The following is a 7,539-nucleotide window of genomic DNA, read 5'->3' as shown; positions in this document are numbered from 1 at the left end:
CAGAGAGGAGGGGGTCCAGGCCCTCCCCGCAGAGACCCCGCCAGTCCTTTCAGCCGTGCACTATGAGGGGCGAGGAGATGCCGCAGCTGCTGCCCCCTTTCCAGTGACTTTCAAAAGAGGATGAACTCCAAAGCCAACCAGAGCGTTGAAGGCCAGGCAGCTGGGCTCATGTTCACGCCAGCCCCTTTTCCCCACCACAGCAGCGTGCCCGAGGGCAGAAACCTATGCAAAAGGACACGCACGCACGCAGACACACGCGCTGCTGAGCACGTGAGTGACCTGCCAGCAGGCCATACGCACCCTCGCCTAGAGATGCGCCTCCCGCCACAAGCACAACGCACTCTTATTGAGCTGGCGCTCAGCAAACTCGATGTGAGCCTTTCCGTTTGCACTCGTGCGTGTGAGCGTGGCCGCTGTAGCACAGACAAGTGTGCCCAGGACCGTGTGCACTTAATGACTAAGCTGTCCATGCCCACCCTCTGCACAAACACGGACACCCGCGTGCAAAGCGAGCACACACACACACACTCCTCGTTCACGTGCCCTGCCACGGAGGTAGCATGACTTGACTGTCTAAGCTCCGTCCAAATCCAGACCATCCTGGAGAAAGCTGAGTGCAAAACTACATCACAGCTCAAAGCTGTGCTGTCTCCCCACCCCCCCCCAACCCAAAGGCAATAAGAGCTTCTGAAGACAGAGGCACCCCAACACCTATCCCAACCTTAGCGACCTCAAGAGATCGTCTTAAGGCAGCAAAGCAGAAGGACGTGCTGCCACCCAGACTAGAGTCGGAAAGGAGAGACAAGGCTGCAAGACCAGCCCCTTTGCAAAAGCACTGAAAAGCTCCTCGAAAGACTGTTTTAAACAGATTTGCCTTTAAATAAGCCCGCCATGCTGCAGCAAACGCTGCATCGCCTCTGTGCTACTGCAAGAGCGGAAACGCAAGCTGCAGCTGTGTAAACGCTTAGCTATGGACATTAGAGTTATTTATTGAATGACTACTAAAGAAGGGTAGGACCAAAGCCCCCTGTGACACGGGGCTAGGAACTGGTTCAGTATTACGGCAGCGGACCCACCTTCCCTGCACACGCAGCCGTGCCCTCTCCTCGCAGCCCTTGTGCGCCGTCCCGGACGCGCACGCGGGCCCGAGAGCACGTGCCGCTGCCAACCGATGCCCCGTGGGCAGCTCGTCCGCAGAGCGCTTCTGCGGAGGGCGTTCCTGCCGAGACAGCTGGCTCTGGGGTTTGGGACGTGCTGTCGGAGCAGGGGGAGTAAGGTTCGTGCCCACAGTCATCCTTTACCCACGTACACATCACATCCCTCCTGCCCAGCTGGACCCTGCACCCAGCTCCATCTCCGTCCTCATCTTCCTCCGACGTGCAGCAGCTCAGCCCGGCCCAGCAGCTAGGTGCACGACCCGCAGCTCTCCCCCCTGCTGCTTTTGGCTCTGCTCCCCCAACACCTACATGCCTAGCCCACCGCCCGCGGAGCCAGGGGTCTCCTCTGCCCCCCCGCTGTCCACACCGCCAGGCAAGGAGTATGATCAGAAGATGCGTCGCATCGGGTTTTTGCACCGCGTCTGTACGCTAGATGTTTTCCTCCCGCTTGCTTCCGCTTTCTAAGCCGCTGAAGTGGACTGAAGATGCCAGCCAGACGTCTGGGGGACAAGCAGCCAAGCCCACCCGGACGAGCCTGGAGGGAGCCTGCCGGACGCAACCGCTTCCAGCCCCGGAGAGGGCAACGGCACCTCCTCCGGTTCCCGGGGCGTACACCAGCGCAGGCGGCAGCGAGGGAAGGCTGTCGTTTCGAAGCAGTCGCTCCTGCCGTATGGTCCCGGTGCAGCCTGTTTCGCCCGACTCTGACGGGGCGGCGATGTCAACACCACATCGCAGGGCTTGGCCTCCCTTTGGCTGTGTTGGTAGCAGCCTTGAGGCCAGACTCCGCATCACCCAGGCCTTTAAATTGACCCCATATGTGCCTTATTTTCCAATCTACTTTGTTACCACTGAAAAAAGTGACTCTCCTCTCCTCCAAAACAGGAAGCGACATGTAACGTTGAAATCATTAGGATTTGCCACACCTAGCCGTAGAGGGAAACATAGCTCTGGTCTCCATCCCAAACCCTCAGTCCTACCAGGATCTTGGAGAACCAGCGCTGCGCTCAGATTATTCACTCCTTCCCATGTCCAGGTGCCTTTCCCCAGCCCTCCTGCCCCAGCAGCCCCCCAGGTGGGCAAAGCAGCTGCCCCCCCTCTCCCCGCGGGCAGGAGAGCTGCCCGCACAGGTGCTTCTGCTGCAATCCAGAGGCACCAAAAGCCCCAGAGAAAGGGTGTTGCTATCCGGAGGAAGCTAAGGAAAACGAGACGGGAGGCCAGAGGCTTACCGAGCAAGCAGGGCTGGGGAGGCAGCCAGCACTGGGAGAGCACAGCGTACCCGGCGCGCAGCTGCAGTGCTTTGCAATGCGCCCTGAAAAGGGTCCTCCTCCGAAAGCCTTAGTGAGCACAGTTTTGGTGAGGGCAACCAATTCCTACAAGAACCAGAAAAATATCAGGGAAACATCCGTGTCCCCCTAGCAAACAACATCGCCCATTGAGGCTTCCCAGTGTTCAAATGCAGGTCAGAATTTCAAGAGCCAAACCCACCTCTGCAGCAAGCTGAACTGGGCAGGAAGGGGACAGGGAAGGAAGCAACCTAACCCGCATCTGCCCGACCGGCGCTGGGCCACGCGGAGGCCCAGCATAGCCTCTGCGCCCCAGGAAGCGCAGGGAGCCCCCCCCCCCTTTTTTTTGGGGACTAAACCAGCTGAGACACAAGCAGAAGACCAGCGCCAGCCTGAGGTGCCCCAGAGCCCATCACCTCCACGTGGGCTGGGCGGCAGGAGCCTCGCAGCACCCACACTAACGAGGAAGCAGGAGAAGCACGGTACAGAAACACCGCTGCGCGGGTCCCCGCTCCTCGGGCACCTCCGCACTGCCTCCCCGCAGCTGCCTTCCAGGGTCAGCCTTTATTTTCCTAAACAGTTCATGCAACAGTGGGGAAAAAAAAATTCTTTTGCAATAATTTTTTTTACAAAAAATAAATAACTAAAACTACAAAAAAAAAAAAATCCCGGCTTTCTAGTTCTCATTCATGTGTTTATTTTCATGGGGAAATCTTTCTTGTATCTGTGTTCTGGCCCTAGATGAGACACTCTGAGCTCTCGGTGGGCAGAAACGCTGTGCAGTCGCTGCCTGCAGCCAGCTGCACAGCTCAAAGACGTTTTCTTAAAGAGACAGTTTAGTTTAATCATGTTTAATGGCCTTGCCTTATTAACGAGCACAGTCGAGCTCCTCTCCCCCAGGGAAAAGAGCAGTGGGAAGAAGAAAAGCGGCGTTTCTGCTCTGCAGGCGGCAGGCTGCACAGAGCGCTTTTTCCTTGCGGAGTGTCGGCAGCCCAGGCTAGTTAATCCCGGTGAGTTTTGATCACAGAAGTGTTTCAAGGCCACCTCCAGCCTCCCGCGGCCGTTTGCATGAGGACCAGGCGCACACTTCTGCTGAGCAGAGCCTTTCCAAACTGCGCAGTGCCTCAGGCGGGCGTCTGCACTGCCGAGCACAAAGAGGAAAAGCTGCCTCTCGCCTGGATGCTGCCACAGCACCAAGCACCTTTCCACAGCACCTTGCCCACAGAGCTGAAGCTCTGGAGGAGACTGATAGCAGGAGCTGTGCAGGGCTGTAGCAACGAATGGCTAGAAATAGCCAAGATGCACCTCACAGGGAGGGAAGAAGGGCGAGAGCGTGCAGCACTTGGCTCCTCTTGGGATGGCAGCCCTGCATGCCCTTCTTGGGGCCAGGTGCTCTTGCTTTTTCCTTAATTAAGGAGGGAGACACACTGTTTTAAACCATGGTTGGAGAAGAGGCCTTAACCTCTCTCCTTTTCCATCCACAGCCAGACTACAGGCAGCCCAGCAGCAGGTCCTGCCTCCGCCTGTGGGGGTTTCAACCCAAACATCTTCCCCCATCTTCAGGCCCAGCAGTGTAGAGAGGATGCAGGTGGGCTGGTGGAGGGGAGGGAGGGCAGGCAGGAAAGGGCTTGCGCTCCCTGCCACAGCACATCTGCTCTGCCCACAGCAGAAGAGATGGGGTTAGCTGCCATCCTTTTCCTTCCTCTGCTTGGCCCTTTCCTCCCTCCAATCCCGATAGCTGAGAAGCATCGGGGGATGAGCTGGCCAAGGAGGGAAGGGGAAGAAGGACCAAGGGCAGGGGCTAGCTGGAGAACGGGAAGAAAGTTCATGGGTCTTAGGCTAAAAGTAGGCTGGGGTTGAGGTCAAGGTGAAAGTCCCCCAAACTGGAGCAGGCCAGGGACCAAGGGAGTGCATGAAGTTCTTTGTCCTTACAGGCCCCTGAAGCCCCACCAGGAGGGGAGAGCTGGACCTTACTTACCAACCTTCGCTGACCGTTCCTTTATTTATTTAGTCAACAAAGCCTGGAGCAGGGACCAGAAGTAACTGCCACTTTCCAAGGGGGTCCCTGATGCTCCGAGACACTTCAGTCTTCTCTCCTCAGCCCAGCAAACACTCAGTTACTCCATTCAGAGTGCAACGGCTTTGGGCAGAGGCATGCCTTTTCCTCCCTCCTCCTGGAGAGCTGCTGGGATGGTGGGGCAATGGGTACAGCACCCATAACCTCTCCCCTGCAGAGTCCAGCCTGCTGGGTACCCAACAACAGCAGTGGCCGTGCTGAGTCCCAGATGTAACACAGCGGACAGGTCGCGGTTTGTGGGGCCCAGCAATGAAACAGTCAGCATCAACTCAGTGATGCCAAGGCAGAGGATCCTTCTCGGCCCCAGGGCACAGAGCAAACTTCATTGTCTACAAAATTTAAGTGACCACAGGACAAGGCAGAGGCTGTGAGAACCTCTATTTTGGCCCTAAGACACCCACTGCAGTTTTGTATCTACATCCCCGTTACAGGGCTGGGTACAGCAAGAAAATGAGAGCAGCAAGAGGATGTGAGATTCTTGTGGGACTACCCCAACCGGCCCCAGCCAGAACAGCCCGTTCCTGAAGGCAGAGCAAAACAACTGTGTTACATGAGAAGTCCTAGAGTCTAAAGCTATGCTACAGACCCTGGTTAACTCCAAAAAGGCTTTTCCATGGAGGTCAGCTGGATACGAGACAGTTCGTCCTAAACTAGCATGAATAGATGTTGCCATCCTGTGGCTGTTTGGAAATACTGACTTCCCACACAGGTTTTCCAGGAGCTGACTCTGCCCTCCCTAGTGAAAGAGAGGGGCTGATAATTAGGAGGGACAAATAAACCCTCCTCTGCAAATAAAACATCAAAACATCTCATTTACATCTATCTCATATCTCTGCTATTTAGGAGAAAGGGACCTGAAATACAAAGCCCAGCACTCTTAAGAGAATATTCCCTACTCCCTAGTAAGATTCATCTTTGGAAGGAGATTACACTTTGCCTCTGAGATTTGCACAGGAAAGAGCTGCTGGGAACAGCCAAGCCTGCTGCTTTAGAGAGGATATACTGAGTGGCCGTGTGTGAAGCTAGTCCTCTGGTCCCCTCGGTCACCTTCCTCATGTCTACACTGTGCCCTTTAACTGGATGAAACAGTGAAACCTGTCCTCACTGGCAGGCCACCAGGCAGCGGGGAGAAACCACAACACCACAGCAAAGACTTCCCAGCATTTTCCTACGTCCTTCTCCCATGCTCTTTGCTGAGAGCCTGCAAAACGCTTCAAGTGCAGTTTTCCTCCTCTCACCTCCCTCCATTACTCTCCTCCTTCCCTGGACCTGGATATCCCAACACAGCTAAATCTGCCTGCCCACAGCCACAAATGGCAAAGCACTGAAAGCACTATGAAGATTTTAATACCCAGCTTTGAGAGATGACTCACTTGCTAGCTGTCCTCAGCCAGGTCCTAGCAGCCACAGATCAGTTCACTGCTTTGGGGTATTAAGTCATGAGGAGACGGCATAGTCCCTATCCCCATTTTGAAGCAGACTCCAGAGACCAAATTCCCACAGTCCCAGCCTTTCCCCATTGCTCTGGCAATGTTAATGGGCCTGGGTATTGCCTCTTCCCTGTAAAGGGGGTTTAGTTTAAAAAACTATTCTATCATTTCTTAGACCCACCCAAAACGAGGAAGACAGAAATAGAGGAAGTCTTAAAATATTTCTAATTTTACTGCTTCCCCAAAGCGTGGGAAGGATTCTGTAAAATGCATTATTCAGTTTAGCACGGGGGCTAGAAAAAGCCATTAAGACATAGGACAATCATGTTCCAATCTGCTCAGACAAGGAAGCCTTTCAGCAAGCATCATTTGGTGAGCTTGTACTGCCTCCCTGGCTGTGGCTCGTGGTCCAAAAGTTAAATTTCTTCTCATGGAAGGGAAGTAAAACTCACCTTTATGACTGTGAGGAAGAAAGCAGCTAAATGTGAAACTATGCACTGGAACCCACCTAAATCTGCAGACAGCCTGAAATAAAAGCCTGAGGGAGAGTGCGCAGGACTCATTTATTCTAAGATGCTCAGTTTAGGGCTGGATGACAAGCAATATCATTTCAGCATCACTAGCTACAACACTGCTAATGAAAAAGCAGAAGGCAGCGGGACAATCAAATAGAGAGTTCTCTTCATGGTCTGTACGTGGCCTTGTAAGCAAGCTCTATGTAGGGGCAGGTTTTGGATGGTGAGCAGAGCTTGAAGGAATATAGCCTTACACTCACCCTGTTCTGGGCCTTGCCTGGGCCCGTGAACATTAATTCATTGCATGTCTCCTCAGGCATTTCTTTTGGCTGGCAGACAAGAGGAAAAAAAGCAAAATATAGAGCAGGATTTTAACCTGGAGAGATGTAATACTGGAGGTTGAGGACCCCAGACTTAGCCCGGGTTAATGAGCCTTACCAGCAGCCTGACAACATTTCCCAAAACCCAGCTCTTTGACTGGAGGAAAAGTAGTGAAATCTATGTCTCAACTGACGAGGGGAAAGGAAAAGATGACCACAGATTGAGAGAGGGAGAGGGGATGATGAAAGACATTTCCTCCCAGCAACAGTTACGGCCCTGTTGAGAATGAACAATAAATCAGGCACTTACTGCTGTAAGGTGCTCTGACAGTCATTTGCTTATTAATTCTCAACACCTCCTTGCAAAGCAGGTGAATATTATCATCTCCACTTTTTCCAGAGAGAAAATGAGGCAGAGGGGCTGGGTAATCTTTGAAGTTCAAAAGCAAATTCTTCCCAGAAGACATAGGCACTGATTCCACAGGGGACATGATGGTAGCTGCACTGCCTGCATCTCCTCCTGACTCAATGCCACCACCTTTTTCTACAGAGCCAGGCAGAGCCAGAGTCACCCCTCCTGTTAAAGCCAAGATCAGGTCAACGAAGGGAGCGTTATCTGGGGACTGCGGCTTTTTACAAGACTAAAGGGGTTGGCTCTAGAAGAGCTCTCTGCGTCATAAGGTGTTTTTCAGAGGAGCTGTGGGGGTGAGTTAAACAACCAAAGACCTCAGACTTTTCTTTCTTAAGCAGGTAACTG

Source organism: Apteryx mantelli, chromosome 8 (assembly GCF_036417845.1).
Source record: "Apteryx mantelli isolate bAptMan1 chromosome 8, bAptMan1.hap1, whole genome shotgun sequence".
NCBI classification, from domain to species: domain Eukaryota; kingdom Metazoa; phylum Chordata; class Aves; order Apterygiformes; family Apterygidae; genus Apteryx; species Apteryx mantelli.
This window is presented reverse-complemented; position numbering follows the sequence as displayed.